The 18,434-nt window shown below is 49.9% G+C and overlaps 1 protein-coding gene across 1 annotated transcript in view; it reads right to left on the bottom strand.

The window, feature by feature from the left end:
• Positions 1 to 18,434, bottom strand: part of sli (slit guidance ligand) — a 434,906-nt gene that overhangs the window by 84,333 nt on the left and 332,139 nt on the right. The gene's annotated exons all lie outside the window — the stretch shown is intronic.

Below are 18,434 nucleotides of genomic sequence, written 5' to 3'. Positions count from 1 at the left end.
ATGGCACCAGTTTTTTTCACACACCGATAAACGCAGCTCGAATAGGTTGCATAGAAGATGTACCTGACACACTTGCTGCCTTACGTGCCATAAAGAGAAAAGACTGGCTCAGAGAGGCAGGAGTAGCTGCGGTACTCCAGAGTGTAGCGTGGCTGTTTAAACAAAATAATGTTTAAAGGAGAGTTAATATGAGCTTGTCATTTTTATCTCCTTAAGTTATGCAGGTCTATATAAATACTTCAAATTTGAGAAAAGACACTTCTAAGCACCAGAAAACCCGACATAATTTACTATAATACACTTGTTTCTACAAGCCAGTGTCAGTTTCAGTACCCAGGGTGTGTCATGATGTCATAATACATAGGCTCGCTCTGTTCCTGTAGGAGGTGAGCTCCACTCCTGGAATGACTGGCGCTGCAGTTGGCATGACGTGCAATGAAGGATGACATAGGCACGGCTGCCATGTCCACTGCTTCAAAACAGGGGGAGCGAGCTGAGAATAAGATTTCTAGTAATGCCAGGGAAGCCTCAATGGCGCTGTGGTTTCCAGCTCACTTATGGTACATAACAAGACATCACAAAGAATTCAAACCAAAAAATTGTACAGATCCCACATACTCTGCGAATCAACATTATGGGAAGCACTTTGCAGGCGGCTATACAGCTCGCTGTGCAGCATTGTGACAAGGCTGACCAATGTGTTGGTGCAAATCCAGTATTTGTGTCTGTGATGGGAGTACAGTGAAGTAGAATTAATGCGAGAGCATGTGCATGATGACAGCAGCAGGACAATGACGACGATTGCAACGACAAGTGCATAATTTCTATGAACAATCAAACTCGTTAACGAGCGGCATGGAGGTGTGAGATGGGTAAGAACCGCAGTAACTAAATGCTTGCTGATGGCAGCATGTGGCATAACTTGGAGGACACAAACGGGTGACTTGATGGCAATACTGTAGTACAGCCTAAAACCCATGTCCTTTTAATGTGTTAGCATTCTTTGGGTACTTCATGCACTTTTCATGTCTGTCTGCGTCACTTTATATGGGCCAGTCAGTCTGTGCTGATTTTCAATGAGCCTCTTTGATGTCAACTTGAATAACTGGGTATGTGCCAGTAGGTGTGTGCCATCCTTCAATGAACCTCTTTGATGCCAACTTGGGTAACGAGGTATGTGCCACTTGGAAAGTGCCGTGCTATAATGATGAAAAAAATCCCTTACATTTCTCGGATGCTTAAAGGGACACTAAAGGCAAACACTAAGTCAAGCTAAAGTGGTAGATTAGTGCTCAAGAACCTCTAAGGCATCAATATTATTGCAAACAGAGCCTTAATAATCGAGAAATCGGGCTAAATGCAGGACATGATTAGAGACTCCCCCGGGCCATTCAAGCACTTGCCCGATGACGAAAGCGCTCCTCAGTTAACTAGTACTCAACTACTTGTTGCAAAAAACATCCTCGTATTGTATTATAGGATGAAATAAAATGCTACTTGACCAGTTCCATTTCATATTTAGAAAACAGAACTCATTGAAATTACTGTTGACAACGACGCGGGCGGTCGCAAGATTTCGCTTTCACTCGACTCTGCGCTGCCCACGCTTTCGCATTTCAGTACTTTCCTGATCGCGTAGTTCTGCGCTGGTTTTGCTGGCTCGCGGAGCTTGCACAAACTACAAGTAGCAGAGAATTCAACTTCCATGTGATGTTGCGGGATACCCGAATGGTCTACGCCACTTGACTAACAAGCAGCTGCAGCGGCAAATCCGCCGCTCTGTCTTGGCTCGATGCCGCCGTCTGCCGGGTGCCGTTTTACTCACCAACAGCAGCAAAGGGCGGTGATGGCGTATGCAACATCACCACTCCCCCAGTTAGGTGGCGGGAGATTTGAATTTCGAAAAAGCTATTCGGACCCTTCAGATACAATTTTCTCATAAACTAGGTTTTTTTCTTGGCATGAAACAAGTGTTTTGAGGTTTCTGGAAACGTATTTAAACAGTCCACGTCGACTTAGTATTCGTCACAGCCTTTAGTGTCCCTTTAATGGAATCAAACCCACGTCACAAGGGTTTCTCAGGGACAGCAACCCGACATATTTGCAGGCTGGGCCACAAATGCATTGGATATGTGCCGCTTTTCAATGAACACCTTTCCACTCTTTAGCAAGCTGTGCCATGTATGCACCCGGTATGTGCCGCTCTTCAACGATGGTTTTGCCAGCTTCAGTCGCTGAGTATGTGCCACTGAGCATGCAAGAAGCGAGGGAGCAATTCTCAGCATTCTTAGGCACCGGCACGCCATCGTTCTTGTTTCGGAGGCCGTGTGCAAAGTTTTCAGCAGAGCCATTAGATGGCTGTTAGGATCGGCCTGCAGGGGTACTGCTGCAGGTGCGTCTGCTGCAGGTGTGTCGATCGATCCGGGGTGGTGGCGCCCTTCAGAGAACCAGCGACGACAGCGCTAACCAACCGTGAACTTCCTTTGGAGAACTGCGGACTACGGCAGCTCTGGAATTTAGGGGCACCGGCTGGGTTCGGGCGTGACCACCTGACTATGGGGACGCAGGACAATGAATACCACGACGACTGCGCTGCAAAGGTCGTCGGCCCTCGAGAGAGCACTGAAACCTGTGCGGCACGTGTGTGTGAGCCCTCCTCCTCCAAAAAAATGTGTAGTCTGCGATGACGTCGTTCGATGGCGTCAAACGGAGTGCTTATAAGCAGCGATTGTTGGCTGCTAGAGTGTGCTCGTCGTCGTGCTCTGTGCTCGTCAATGTACTCATGAGCTGTGTGCTCGTTTGCTGTATGCGTCGTCTTGCGTGCTCCATTTGGGAGCCACGCTAGACTGTGTAAATGTATCCCATGTTCAAATGTAAATAATGTAAATAAATCCTGCTCGCCTAGTCCTGTCGCCCCAAGTTCTTCCGATCGTCCTACAAGCCCGACTCCAAATCTTACATCTGAATGGCAGCGGTGAGATCGGCCTACGGCTCGTAGATCGGCCTACGACTCAGAGACAGCAACGGCAGCTCACGGACTTTGGCACATGGTGACCGACCGGTATCCTGATCAAGTTGAAGGCGACTTGGGATTGACCACCTCTTGCAACTGAGTGGATGCGGCAGAGATGGACTGGTGATATGGTGCTGCTTCAGTGGGTAAGCGTTTGGTTTTGGCTGTAAGATTTACCAGGCTTCAATTTAGCTGTGTTTGTTGATTCGATTCGCTGGGATCTTTTACTTGCATTTTGATTTGCGTGGGTATCGCAGCAAGTATTGTGTGACTGCATAGCCAAAGCTTAAAGTAGCGACCATGGTCCTAATGTGTTTGACGAGAGCTGACCTGTTGTGGTTGTGTGGAGATCGAGGTAAACGTAGATGAGGACTTGACGGAAGCAGAGATTCGTAAAACCATTCTCGAAAGTGACAATGATTTGAAATTTATCGAACATATAGGTAACCGAATTCTAAGCAAAAAACGGGAACAGGAAGCAATTAGGCAAGAACAGGAAGAATTTAAGCAAGAACAGGAAAAAACTAGGCAGGAACTGAAAAGCATTTCGCAGGGGAAAGACATAACAAAAATAATGAGGCAGTACATTGACACACTGAACAAAGAGATTGAAGGTTTTGAGCAGTTAATCGAGGAAAGTCAACAGGGGCTTGAGAAATCTGTAGGCTGGACGCAGCGAAAGTGGCAAGAAGTAGTTAGCAGATTTTGGTCGAAAGCCGAGAGAAGGAGTAGCACCTGCGAGATTAGCAGCACGATCATAAGTAAACTCGAAGTGTTAGCCGTTAATGATGCCTTAGTGGCAGCAGAGGCCGTTAAAGGCCAGAGTGAGAGCGACCAGGTGCTGTGCCAACAGAGGACTGTAGAGACAGCTAGGCCAGCTGCGAACAAATTGGCACAGTTACCGCGCGTGTGCGTCACTTGTAATGTTAGCGAGGTTGCTAACGAGGTAGAGAGTACTGTTGACTTGACAGACGTGAACACCCATGTCGAGTCAGATCTGCGTGCCGAAGTGATGTGCGAGCTGGACGATGCAGTTGAGAGTAGTTATCAGGATTGCGAGCTGCGTAGCTCAAGAGAAGACAACTGCATTGTCCAGGGATTGGTGCAGCTCTCCGCCAGTCAAGGTAGCCAAGAGAGGGATGATTTAGTTAAGAATCATTCAGACTGTGCGGGGAAGAGACCGATCCGGGCCGACGAGTTGTGTACCGGCCAGCACGAGGCGCGAGAAGGCGACATGAGAGGGAATTTCAAGAAAAAGCGCCGCAGAAAGAAGCGCGTTAAAGATTGAAATGCGGTGGCTAATGTAGCACAGCCAAAGACGGTGAAAGACGTAAAAAGCCAGGGCGCAAGGAAAAGAAAGATGCGGTTGTCGTTGATGATGTTGGCGCATCAAGCACGTTCGAGCCACCGGTCAAAAAGAGACCGAGAGGCATGCTCTGCACGGACGCGGACAAAGGGCACGAGGCAATTACATTCCTCGTCGTTCCACCGTTCTTTTCGGAGTGCAGCATGTAGTGCGAAGGAGCACAGGGTGGCAAGGCGAGACAAGGTGGTACGGAGTCGTGACGCTGTCAGTCGAGATCGTAATGAAAGCATGGCGCCAGGACGCAAATTGGCAGGAGCCTATAACATCTTGAAGGAGCTGATTGGGTGTCAGCCCTTTTGTTGTTCCTGGGTAGCCAGAGTAGCTTTTGAATTGCGACCACCTCGAGTACGGCTCAAAATTATGAGTCAGACGTAAACGTTGGGAATGGAAGGCCAAGAGAGCTTCCGTAGAAGTAAAAAGTGCTGTTTTGCTTTATTTTTCAGCATCTGAAAAATATAGCGATTTAAGATTACAGTTTCTTTCAGTATGTAAGGTATGAGCTTTGTTTATGTTTTGTTTGAGAAGCTCCGAGAGTTGAAAGACGCGTTTTAAGTAAACCTGTAGTTTAGCGAGTTGTTAGTTAATGAGTAAATAGGCTTTCTTTTTTGTGTGCGTGAGTAACCTGAAGGTCAAGGTTATCGTTGAGAGGCCTATCAACGCGTGTGTGTATTAATTAACCTTCTTTTTTTTATGTGTCTTTTTATTTTCTAAGGTTAAGCGCGCAGATTTTCAGTGAGTACATGATTTGCACTGAGAAGCGTTCTTAGTTCCATTAGCGCGTGTCCTGTGCGGACGATAGGAAGCAGAATGTTTGACTGGGTTGCTCGTGTGTGTTGAGGGCAGCCGTATTCTGACTTCTCTAGTATGCGTGCGTAGAACGAGTTATTAGTTGACGCATTTTTTTAAGGGTTCTGCGGAGTGCGTAAGTTACGCAAGTTTAGTTGCTCGTTTAAGGTACGTGTCCTGTATAGACTAAAGGAACAAATGTGAGTAAGCGTGATGAAACGTTTGCGTGAGACGCAAGTATGCGTTTGGAATAGGGACCACAAAGCTAGCGCGATTGTGGTTACGTACCTGTGGAGTTGGCCAGACTGTTCAGTGGCAACAGTACGTGAGATAAGTACGCCACTGCGATAAGGTAAGAACAGGCTGTTCGTGAAGTTAGGCTGCTTAAGTTAAGTTTGGGTATTGGTATTTGAGAGCCTTCGGTTTAGTTCTGCGTAAACCTTTACTCTTGTGCAGCGCGACAGTCAGATCTGGTTGAACTCAAGAGGAACGTGAACACTCGTTTTGGCGGCACAAAATTTTGGGGCAAAATTTGGGATTCCCAGTTGAGCGGCTTGCATGGAAATTTTGATAGGAGGCCTGGTGGGTTAACAGCTGATTCCGGGCGTTTGCACGCTGAGTGGTATTGTGTTGCCGGGATCGACTCTTCTGTGCCAGTTGTTGTGAGATGGTTGAAGGCATTCCAAGTGCGCAGGGGTTGCAGAGAGCAAAGCCATCGTCTTGCTCGCCAGCCATTCTCTTCCTGCCCAGCGGTTGCAAGCACTGGCCAGGTGAGATTTTCCGGGCCGTGGAGGAGCTGTTAGGATCGGCCTGCAGGGGTACTGCTACAGGTGCGTCCTGTTGTAATCGTACCGCTGGCACGAGTTATTGGGGTCTCGGTGCTGACGCCCGTTATTGCCAATGGGTCGCAAGCCCCAAGGGTAGCGTTGGCCTGGCGGCCTGGGGCACTGGAAGCATCCGAAGGTCCCGGCAAAGCAAGAGAAGACTGGTAACAGAACAACTTGTTTATTCTAACATAGCAAAAGAGCGGCCGGTCAGGTCGACCGAAGTGGAGAGACGGGAGAGCACGTAACTCAACAGTACAAATCGGAGCCTCTCTCCTGGCGTCCGGGGGCAGCTGCTCTTATACCCTCGGCGTCGCGGTCCAAAAGAGAAGGTCACGGGATGAAGGTCACGGGATGAAGGTCACGGGACGGCGGAGCATGACCCCACGACGGCGCGAACTGTCGGGCCGAGAGACCTGCTGAACCGAGTGTAGTGACGCATCGCCAACCCTCACCCACACGACGGCGCGAACAGTTGAGCCGAGAGACGTCCAGGCTCCACATTCGGGGAACTCCGCTCCCCGGCTGCCGCGCTTTGACAAGCGAGGGCACACACACACACACGCACACACGAAGACACGTGGCACTGAAACACGCCTGGACACGCTTGGCGGGTAGGCGTTGCGGCGGCGTCGAACAGGCCAAAATGTCCGCCGTTTTGAACAAAGCCCCGGCGTCCGTTGCATCCGCGCCGGCATTACCGCGCGTTGTAGGCGAAACGTAACAGACCGCCCCGCCGGGGGAAGGAGATCCCGATGGTCAGGGGACTGCATCCGCTGTCCGGAGGGATGTCGCTCGATGATGCTCATAACCGAAGTCGGGCGTCCTTTGGCGTTTCTTGAGCGCAGCGCACAGAGAAGCCCTCGTTCTCACGTTCAGGTGCACACAGGACACTGCAAAGTGACTTCGGGAGAGTTGACATTTTTGTTCTCGTTTCCGGCAAGCGTTAGAACCACGCCTGAAAGTCAACCGCTCAGTCAGCAAGCACGGCACAACCCTCACTAAGCCCTGCCAGGCTCTTTCCCCTTTTATACTGCTGCCTAGTTCCTTACAGTAGTTTAGCAGCACTCAGAACGCGTCCACAAATCGGAAAATTGCACTAGAAAGTACATCATCACTTTGAAACACTACACAAAAGCAATAGGTTAAAAATCCTGCCTCAGGAAGAAAAACATCAGTAACAAGCAATTTTGAGGCTGATTCCCACGTTAGGGGCTTCGACTTAAGCCATCGGCGTTACCGTTGAGACTCCCCTTTTTGTAACGTACCTCAAAGGAATATTGTTGCAAAGCGAGGCTCCAGCGCAGGAGGCGGCCATTTTTGGGAGAGATGGTCTGCAGCCATTGGAGAGGGCAGTGATCCGTTTCAATGATAAACCTCGAGCCGGCTAGGTAACATGACAATTTCTGAACGGCCCACACGATACACGCACACTCTTTCTCGGTGGCGCTATACGCCTGCTCACGACTGGTCAGCTTACGACTAGCATACAGGACGGGGTGTTCTACTTCTCCATTTTCCCGTTGGCACAGTACAACGCCCATGCCTCGCTCACTAGCATCACACTGAACAACGAACCCTTTTGTGTAGTCGGGCGATCGTAGCACAGGCTGGCTTGTTAGGGCGCTCTTTAGGGCGCTAAAAGCTCTTTCCTTCGTCTCATCCCAGACGACTGTTTGCGGCTCTGTCTTTCTTAGAGCATCCGTCAAGGGAGCCGCGATATCAGAGTACCTGGGGATGTACCTCTGATAGTAGCCGGCGACACCTAAGAACGACCGAATATCGGTCTTCGTACGCGGTTGCGGGAAGTCTCGCACAGCGGCCACCTTTATTTCAGAGGGGCGGCGACGACCCCGACCAATCACGTGTCCGAGGTAGACAACCTCGGCCTGTGCTAACTGGCACTTGGGAGCCTTGACTGTCAAGCCCGCATCGCGCAGGCGGGTTAGCACTGCCCGCAAGTGGGCCATATGCTCAGGCCAGGATGCGGAGAATATCGCTACGTCGTCTAGATACGGTAAAGCGAATTCTTGCTGTCCCCGCAACACTTTATCCATGAGGCTTGAAAAGCAGTATGGCGCGTTCTTCAAACCAAAACTCAAAACTTTAGGACGGAATGTCCCCATTGGTGAAATGAACGCCGCATACCTACTAGCCTCTTCTGTAAGTGGAACCTGCCAATAACCCCTGACAAGATCTAGGGTGGAAATAAACTGAGCGCTACTCACTCTCTCAAGGCACTCCTCGATGTTAGGGATCGGATAAATTTGATCCTTAGTGATGGAATTAAGCCTGCGGTAGTCGACGCAAGGACGAGGTTCCTTGCCCGGTACCTCAACTAAAATCAAAGGGGAGGTATAATCACTCTCACCCGCATCAATAACACCGAGCTGTAGCATTTTCTTTACCTCAGCCTCCATAATATCGCTCTGGCGGGGTGATACCCGGTACGCCTTGGATCGTACTGGCTCTGGGGAGGTAAGTTCTATGTCATGAGTAAGGACAGAAGTCCTACCAGGCCTCTCAGAGAACAGACCTTGAAACTCTTGTAAGAGCTGGTGTAGTTCGGTTTTCTGCTCAGGCGACAGCGATGCTTTACTTATTAAGTCACTAATGACTTGATCGGTGTCTTTCCTGTTCGTCACTGAGCCTAGTCCCGGAAGCTCGACCGGAAGCTCTTCGGGCACGTTTACCATCATGCACACCACTGCTTCCCGTTGCTTATAGGGTTTGAGCAGATTACAGTGGTAAACTTGCTGTGCTTTCCGCTTTCCTGGCAGACTCACCACGTAGTTAACGTCCGACAGTTTTTGAACAATCCGTGCTGGGCCCTCCCACTGCACGTCGAGTTTGTTCTTTAGCGATGTGCGCAATATCATGACCTCATCGCCCACCTCAAAACGACGGGCCCTGGCTGTCCGATCATAATAAACCTTGGCCCTCTGCTGGGCCTCTGCCATTGCTTCACCTGACAACTCCTGTGCCCTTCTTAAGCGTTCGAGGAGCTTAAGCACGTACTCTACCACGACTGGGTCGTCGCCCCTGCCTTCCCATGATTCTCGAAGCATGCGAAGCGGAGATCGCAGCGAGCGACCGTACACCAGCTCAGCTGGCGAGAACCCCGTAGCCGCATGCGGCGCGGTTCTTAAAGCAAACATCACTCCAGGCAGACACAGCTCCCAGTCAGTTTGATGTTCAAAACACAATGCTCTCAACACGCGCTTCATGACGGAGTGGAGCTTCTCAACGGAATTCGACTGGGGGTGGTGCACTGAGCTGTGTAACAGCCTTACCCCGCACCTTTCGAGAAAGGCTGTCGTCAAAGCGCTAGTAAACACTGTACCCTGATCTGACTGGATTTCTGCAGGAAAACCAACTCGCGCAAATATGGACAGTAGTGCATTGACTATCTCAACTGAGCTGAGTTCTTTAAGCGGCACTGCTTCAGGGAACTTTGTCGCTGGGCAGATCACAGTCAAAATGTGTCGGTACCCCGTGGCTGTTACCGGCAGAGGTCCCACTGTATCAATAACGAGCCGTCTAAAAGGCTCCGTAATGATAGGTACCAACTTCAACGGCGCCCTCGATTTGTCCCCTGGCTTGCCCACCCGCTGACAGGTGTCGCATGTCTTCACAAAGTGGTCTGCGTCCCGAAAACACCCTGGCCAATAGTACTCCTGCAAGAGACGGTCCTTAGTTTTCTTAACTCCTAGGTGTCCGGACCACGAACCCCCATGCGACAAGCGCAACAGATCCTGACGATAGCATTGAGGCACGATCAGCTGATCGAACTCCACTCCTCTGCGGTCTAGATACTTCCGGTACAGGACTCCACCTCTTTCCACAAAGCGAGCATTTTTCTTGGCGATACCTTCCTTGATAATGCAGCGTATGTTTTCTAGGCTGCCATCCTTCTTTTGCTCGGCTATCAAAGCCGAGCGGCTGACTTTTAGCAACCTGTTAAGTCCGTCTGACGTAGGCGCGATGAGCAAATCTGGAGACAGCTCTTCTAACTTTCCCATGTCGGGAATTTCCTCTCCAGTATCTGCTGCCTTTAACGCTACAGGCTCAATTTTATTCTGTTCGGGCGTGCTCTGAATACCAGCTTGCTGCGCCTCTGACCCTTTCTCATCGTTCAACAACGTCGGCCCCGCAACTACCGCCTTTGCAGCGAGCTCCCGAACCTTCGATCTGGTTAAGGCCTGAATGCTAGCCTCACCAAACAAAAGCCCCTTCTCGCGCAGGAGGTGATCGGACCTGTTCGAAAATAGGTACGGGTACTGGGGGGGCAGCATAGATGACACTGCGGCCTCCGTCTCAAGTGCTCCGAAAGGTCCTTCAATAAGCACTTTTGCTACCGGCAGACACACGCTATGAGCTTCCACTGCTTGCTTGATCCATGCGCACTCGCCCGTGAACATATCGGGTTCTACGTAAGAGGGGTGAACTACATCCATCGTAGCTGCGGTATCGCGAAGCACTCGGCACTCTTTCCCGTTCACGAGGAGGTCTCGCATGTAAGGCTCGAGAAGCTTGATGTTCTCGTCAGTGCTGCCTAATGAAAAAAACACGACTTTTGGTTTTGTTTCTGGGCACTGCGCCGAAAAGTGACCCGGCTTCTGGCACGTATAACACAGGCGCGCTTGCCTCGCCTCGAACCGCTTTCTGCGTTCGGCTTCGGCTGCCGCCGTCTCCTTACGTTCGGTCGGACTGCTTTCACTCGCATCCGCACTACATGTGTCCCCCTTTGCTCTCATGGGCGTGAACTTTGGCCTCTCAAACTTGGAGCCAAATTCACCCTTTTGACCGTCCTTAGCTCCACGAGCCCGACGCGTCACAAACTCCTCGGCTAACTCAGCGGCTCTAGCCACCGTACTAACGTCTGGCCTATCCAAGACCCAGTACCGCACGTTCTCAGGTAACCGACTATAAAACTGTTCTAGCCCGAAACACTGCAGAACTTTCTCGTGGTCACCAAACGCTTTCTCTTCTTTGAGCCACTCCTGCATGTTTGACATAAGCCTGTACGCAAACTCTGTATATGACTCACTTCTGCCTTTCTCATTTTCCCGAAACTTCCGACGGAACGCCTCCGCTGACAGCCGGTACTTTTTTAGCAGACTCGATTTCACTTTGTCGAAATCCTCTGCCTCCTCTCTCTCCAAGCGAGCGACTACGTCGGCCGCCTCGCCGGGTAGCAAAGTGAGCAAGCGCTGTGGCCACGTTTCCCGAGAGAACCCCTGCTTCTCGCACGTTCGCTCAAAGTTAACCAGGAACAAACCAATGTCCTCTCCAAGCTTAAACGGCCGCATCAGGTCAGTCATTTTGAACAATACTCGTTCTCCTGCACCGTGTGCCTGACTTCCATTACGAGCGCGTTCCATCTCTAACTCGAGACGCTTCATTTCCAAAGCGTGTTGACGGTCGCGCTCTTCTTTTTCTTTCTCTTTTTGTTCTTTAAGTTCGCGCTCCTGTCTTTTTGCCGTCTCCCTCTCCTCAATGGTCTCAAGGCATTCCGACAGCTCGTCATCCTCAGCTTCTAACTCAAGAATAGCCCTTAGCAGTTCTGGTTTTCTGAGTTTGTCTGAGACATCCAGACCCAACTCTCTCGCAAGCTCCAACAATTTCGGTTTGCGCAACGACTTCAAATCCATGGCTGCTCTGAATGCTGCTTTCTCTACTGCCTACTATTGTCTTGCCGCAAACTAACCCGGTAGCAACGACAACCACAATTACCAGCTCTGTTTCTGACACTAACAAAAGCCTGGCAAAACTCAGAAGAAGAAAGTCCCGCACTCACCAAACCTTGCAGCCAAGACTTCAGCGCAGTCGTTCCGCTGCAGGCAACCAGTCATCACACAGGGCTCGTTGCACTGCTCCCGGATGGTCGTTGTGCTGCTCAGCATACAGTCAACCGCATCTCTTCGCTGCTGGCCTCCGTTGTCGCGATCTCACCGCTGGCAACCAGATGTTGTAATCGTACCGCTGGCACGAGTTATTGGGGTCTCGGTGCTGACGCCCGTTATTGCCAATGGGTCGCAAGCCCCAAGGGTAGCGTTGGCCTGGCGGCCTGGGGCACTGGAAGCATCCGAAGGTCCCGGCAAAGCAAGAGAAGACTGGTAACAGAACAACTTGTTTATTCTAACATAGCAAAAGAGCGGCCGGTCAGGTCGACCGAAGTGGAGAGACGGGAGAGCACGTAACTCAACAGTACAAATCGGAGCCTCTCTCCTGGCGTCCGGGGGCAGCTGCTCTTATACCCTCGGCGTCGCGGTCCAAAAGAGAAGGTCACGGGATGAAGGTCACGGGACGGCGGAGCATGACCCCACGACGGCGCGAACTGTCGGGCCGAGAGACCTGCTGAACCGAGTGTAGTGACGCATCGCCAACCCTCACCCACACGACGGCGCGAACAGTTGAGCCGAGAGACGTCCAGGCTCCACATTCGGGGAACTCCGCTCCCCGGCTGCCGCGCTTTGACAAGCGAGGGCACACACACACACACGCACACACGAAGACACGTGGCACTGAAACACGCCTGGACACGCTTGGCGGGTAGGCGTTGCGGCGGCGTCGAACAGGCCAAAATGTCCGCCGTTTTGAACAAAGCCCCGGCGTCCGTTGCATCCGCGCCGGCATTACCGCGCGTTGTAGGCTAAACGTAACAGTCCGCTTCAGGTGCGTCGATCGATTCGAGGTGGTGGCGCCCTTCAGAGAAGCAGCAACAACAGCGCTAACCAACCGTGAACTTCCTTTGGAGAACTGCGGACTACGGCAGCTCTGGAATTTAGGGGCGCCAGTTGGGTTCGGGTGTGACCACCTGACTACGGGGACGCAGGACAATGAATACCACGACGACTGCGCTGCAAAGGTCGTCAGCCCTCGAGACAGCACTGAAACCTGTGCAGCACGTGTGTGTGAGCCCTCCTCCTCCAAAAAGGCGTGTAGTCTTCGATGACGTCGAACGAAGTGCTTATAAGCAGCGATTGTCGGCTGCTAGAGTGTGCTCGTTGTCGTGCTCGAAATGTACTCGTGAGCTGTGTGCTCGTTGTTGTGCTCGAAATGTACTCGTGAGCTGTGTGCTCGTTTGCTGTATGCTTTGTCTTGCTCCATTTGGGAGTCACGCTAGACTGTCGATTTATGTCTTGTTTAAACTGTAAATAATGTAAATAAACCCTGCTCGCCTAGTCCTGTCGCCCCAAGTTCCTCCGATCGTCCTACAAGCCCGACTACAAATCTTACAAATGGTGGCAGCGGCGAGATCGTCCGACAACTCCTACATCTGGTTAACAGCGGTGGGATCGTCCGACAAATCTTACATGGCACAGTGCGTCCAGAAAGAAGCGTGAGAGAAGAGCTAGATTGTTGCACAACGTATTTCTCAGCGTTTGCACACACCAGTATGCCATGCATTTCAGAGGGCACGTGCAGGCTTTTCGGTGGCAATGCTAGATGGCACTGAGTGTTCTTAGGAAAGCATGAAAGAGGAGTCCCACTGCAGTACACGCCTCATAAATAATTTCGACGGTGGCGATGCCTTGAGTCGCTATATTGATTCAATGCTAACACATGACCATCTTGTCATCGTGAGATGGGTTCTGTCCCAATTATTTTATAGCCATACAGACAAGTGGCATGGCCCAGCTGCTCGCCTTGGCCAAGCCATGTTGACGCTGCCATTGGAGAATTCAATGCAGCGTTGTCGCACACGGACACTATGTGCACCAGGAACGAGCAGGCCTTGTTTGATTAAGCAGCCTGGTAATGATGAAAGGTTGTGAAAGTCCGGTAAGAGCTTTGGGAGCAACGAGGAGGCGGCATGTTGGCACTTAAAAATCAATGCTCATGGGAAACTTGCTTTTCAATCGCTGTTTGAATGGATGCAACCAGCACCCGGTGTTCTGCTGCCCAAATGCCGAGACCTCATGCATGCCATCTGGCTTGAGTGTAGGTAGCATGCGAGAACCAGAGGTGAGAGCCCGATTATGAAGCTCGGATGACAATGTTATGACCATGATGGCATCACAAACATGAATATATGGCCATTGGCCCTAGTTAGAAGACAACTTGGTACACTGGGTCGGCATAAGATCTTGTTATGGTAATAATGTCATGCTGTGCATGGATGTCATGAACTTATGTCATTCTTGTCATGCATGTCATGACATTTGTGGCATTTTTTTACATACAAACATGCCATGATATGTATTCACGGCATTCATTTATGACATGCATGACATGTCATTAATGCCACACATGCATTCCATGAGCTCATATCCAGAATACATCTAGTTAAAGAAATTCATATCATGACATGATTGTCATTTGTTTCAGGTTCATTTTTAACAAGTTCTGTATCAGTATATCCATGACATGAATGAAATGACATGACATGCATCACATGAGTGATATCACATGCATGTCACAACGTGAATGACATGAATGACATAAACGACCTGATGTCATGTTGTCGTGGTCGTTTCTTTAACTGGATACGTATGTAGGCATAAAGATATGTGTGGTGAGACATGCATTCATGACAGGACAAGAATGATGTCACATGCTCCGGCATGCATTGTCATTAATGTCATGTCAAGAGATATATTCACGCAAGTCATGGCAGTCATGTCATGAATGTCATTGATATGATGTCATTTATGTCAGGCCATGCACTCATGTCATGTCGTTCATATACAGGTACATACGGACTTAAACAAAATGACCACACTGGCATAATGTCATTCATACTATCTATATCATGACATATTACATGCCATGAAAAGGATGTGATGTCATCGATCTCATGGCATGTGCGTGTGTCATGAAGCACATGACACATCATGAAATCCATGTAATTCATGTCTGGTCATGCATGTATATGTCATTCATATCCCAATATATACCGAGTTAAAGAAACAACCACAACAGCACCGTGTCAATCATGCCATTTATGTCATGACACACATGCCAAGACAAATATGTCATGTCAGTGATGTCATGACATGTCAGTCATGTTATGTATGGGTGCATGTCATGCCTCCCCCCCCATGCCTATTCTGATATATACCCAGTTGAAACAACCATGATGGCATCACAACAGAGGAGGACAGAGAGACAGACGGACGAATGAATGGACGGACGAACGAATGAACAAACAGACAGACAGATAGATAGATACACTCAAAGCACCTGACGTTTGCAACGAATGTGTTGCATTAAAGGATTGAATCATTGCAACGGACTATTGCATGTCTCTGTGGGCGATAGCGAGCATATTTTCAGACAGCTCTGAAAGCGTTCGCATAATGATCATTGGTTTTTTTCGTGTCGAGTGCTTATATGCTGCGACCTAAAGCCCACTGCACGGTGCAAATATGTGCATTAGGTACAGGCACACCATGTTTATGATAAAAAAAATAAATAAAGACTGCGTTGCAAAAACTGGACAAGGGCAGAAAAAACCCTGCTTTGTCCTGTCTACTCTTTATTGTCTTGCTTTCCTCATTTTTCAGGTATGAAGCCATATATCAAACTTTAAGTGAGGTCTGTTTGCAATATACCGTGACCTACTTTAGTCATTTGTTTGTTTTGCAATGGGGGTGGTTGCCTAGCAGCACATGATGTAGCTTTGCAGCCATAGGCCTAAATAAGTCAGTCGCAGCTATCGTGAGGCGGGCAAGCAATCGCTTCTTGCCGTTGTCTTCTACTTTCAGCAGCACCAAGGCCAGTGCCTTCAGTACACTCACTCCCCACCGAAAGAGGGGCCATCCTGGCGACCCAGCGGCAGGAGAACACTGGGGGGGTTGTGGCGCTGTTCAAGTCGGGAGACATGGAAAATTTCTTGGCTGCGACGATGCTGGTCTGAAGACACTTTCATCGGCATGATGAGGAAGTTAACAGTAGATGTTTGTTGCAGTGCCCGATAAAGACCGTGGTACTTGGAGAGCAGCCTGGTGGAAAGGCCCGAAAGAGTAGACAGGACCCACAACCAGACCAGTGAGCCAGGAGCAAAGCATGTAGCCGTAGTGGATGCATCGTGGGGATGCTTTTAGCACCACTGGTCCTGGGATGTGAACGAACAGGCGAGCTGGAAACATTCTTCGGCATTGTCGACTCCAAAGCATCTGGTCAGTAGGGTAGACTTGTGTCCATAGTGCATGAAGGTCTGTGTCCGTAAAGGAAAAAGAAAGGTAAGAACCAAGTAAAGGCTTTGAGTGGCAGTATTGTAGGCGTATGTGACGAAAGGCAGAATCCGATCCCAATTCGAGTGGTCAGATGAAACATACATGGCCAACATGTCCTCTAGGGTGCGATTAAAATGCTCTGTCATCCCATTAGTTTGGGGATAATATGTCGTGGTAAAGCGGTGAATGATGCAAACTCCTTAAGCAATGATGAAATGACGTCAGAGAGGAAACCGCAACTATGGTCGCGAAGTAATTCTCGAGGCGCTCCACACCATAAGATCAGGTTTTGAAGGATAAAACTAGCAATGTCTTTGCTGTAGCAGATGACAGGGCTGAAGTTTCAGCATACCGTGTGAGGTGGTCAATGGAAACAATAAACCAGCGGTTGCCGCTTGGAGTGCTGGGAAGTGGATCGTATAAGTCAATGCTGATGCGGTTGAACGCTCTAGCGGGGCATGACAAAGGTTGTAAGGGGTCAGCATCATGTTCAGGTGGCGTTTTGCGTCATTAGCACATAGGGCATGACTGGACATACTGGCGAACGCAATGGTACATTCTGCGCCAGTAGTAGCGAAGCTGGAGGCGAGAGTACATCTTTAATAGACCAGCATGACCACATTGTGGGCCGTCGTGGAAAGTGGCACAGATGTCATAGCGGAGGTGTTGGGGAATAACAATCAACCACTTGCGCCTGCTGGAGTTGTAGTTGTGGCAGTACAGCGGGTTATCCCTAATGATGAAGTGCGTGGCTTGGCAGAGCATTTGAGAGATTGGAGCTGGCGAACGGCTAGACAGGAAGTCTAGAAGCAAAGAGATCCATCGGTCCTTGTGCTGCTCTGACGGCATGTCAGAAATGTTGAAAGTGGAGGCACCACAGGTGGAAATAGACAAGCGGACAGGATCAGAAGGCAGGGGTGACCAGGATAGAGCGCCTGCATTGGAATGCTTTCAACCTGAGTGATAATGCAGATGCCGTATTTTCGTAGGCGTAATGCCCAATGAGTAAGCCAACCAGCTGGATCTTTCAGTGAAGATAAAAAACATATGGCACGATCGTCAGTCACAGTGTCAAATGGATGCCCATACATGCAACGGTGAAATTTTCCAATAGCCAAAATAATGGCCAGTAACGGAATAGTTCGCCTCGGCTTTGATAAAGGTGTGGCTGGCATACACTACGACATACTCTTTGAAGCTATTCTTGCATTGTGCAAGAACAGCTCCTAGTCTGACACCACTAATGTCCGTGTGGATCTCAGTTGGATCAGAGGGATTGAAGTGTCGCAGTACTGGAAGTGAGGTGAGAAGGCAGTGCAGTTCTTGGAATGCATCGTCATATGCCGGGTCAAGGGCAATAATGGAGGCTGGGTCAAGGGGGCGGTGATGGAGGCAAAACTGCGCATCGGAAATATGAGCACAGGCCGATGAAGCTGTACAGCTGTTTCTTAGTATTTGGTAACACGGATATGGCACTCACTAAGTTTCGTAGGGTCTGGGAGGGTACCGTCTTTTGAAACCATTTGACCAAGAATAGTAAGCTTGTGAGCACCGAAGTGGCATTTTTTGAAATTTAGTTGCAGTGCTGCGTGGAGAGACACCTAAGAACTTGCTCGAGGCGGCTGAGGTGCAACACAAAGTCGGTAGAAAAAAAAGCACAGTGTCATGTAAGTAACAATGGCACGTGTTCCACTTAAGATCTCAAAGAATGGTGTCCATCATTCCCTCGAAAGTGGCAGACGCACTGCACAGGCCGAAGGGCATGACGGTGAATTCATATAGCACATAAGGTGCTGCAAAGGCTGTCTTTTAGTGACCGGCCTCTGCCATCGGTATTTGCCAGTACCCGGAGCACAGATCCAGCGAGGAGGGGGAGGGGACAGACTTTTATTGTAGAGCCAGTACTTTATGATGGCCAGGCCTAAGCCTCCCATAAGGGGACGTCGAGGGCTTGCCTCGCCGCCGCCTCACGGGCGTGCTGGGTCAGCCAGGTTTGGCCGTCGAGGGTGGAGCTCCACATTAACACCCCGACCCTCTCGTCAAGGTTTCATCCAGCAAGAAAAAAAATTCCATTTCCTGTAGGCTGTCCAAGGCATCGTCAATGCGCTGCAGAACATATAAATCTTTGAGCATTATTCAGCCAAGGTGGCGATAGTCAACACGCAACCTTATGAGGCTGTCTTTTTCAGAAATGCCCAGGGACTGTTAGCGGGCTGGATGATGCCATGCTCCACCATGACATCAACCTGTTGGTCAATGAT

Source organism: Dermacentor andersoni, chromosome 1 (genome assembly GCF_023375885.2).
Source record: "Dermacentor andersoni chromosome 1, qqDerAnde1_hic_scaffold, whole genome shotgun sequence".
Lineage (NCBI taxonomy): Eukaryota > Metazoa > Arthropoda > Arachnida > Ixodida > Ixodidae > Dermacentor > Dermacentor andersoni.
The sequence above is the reverse complement of the archived record's forward strand: the minus strand, read 5'-3'. Positions and strand labels throughout refer to the sequence as shown.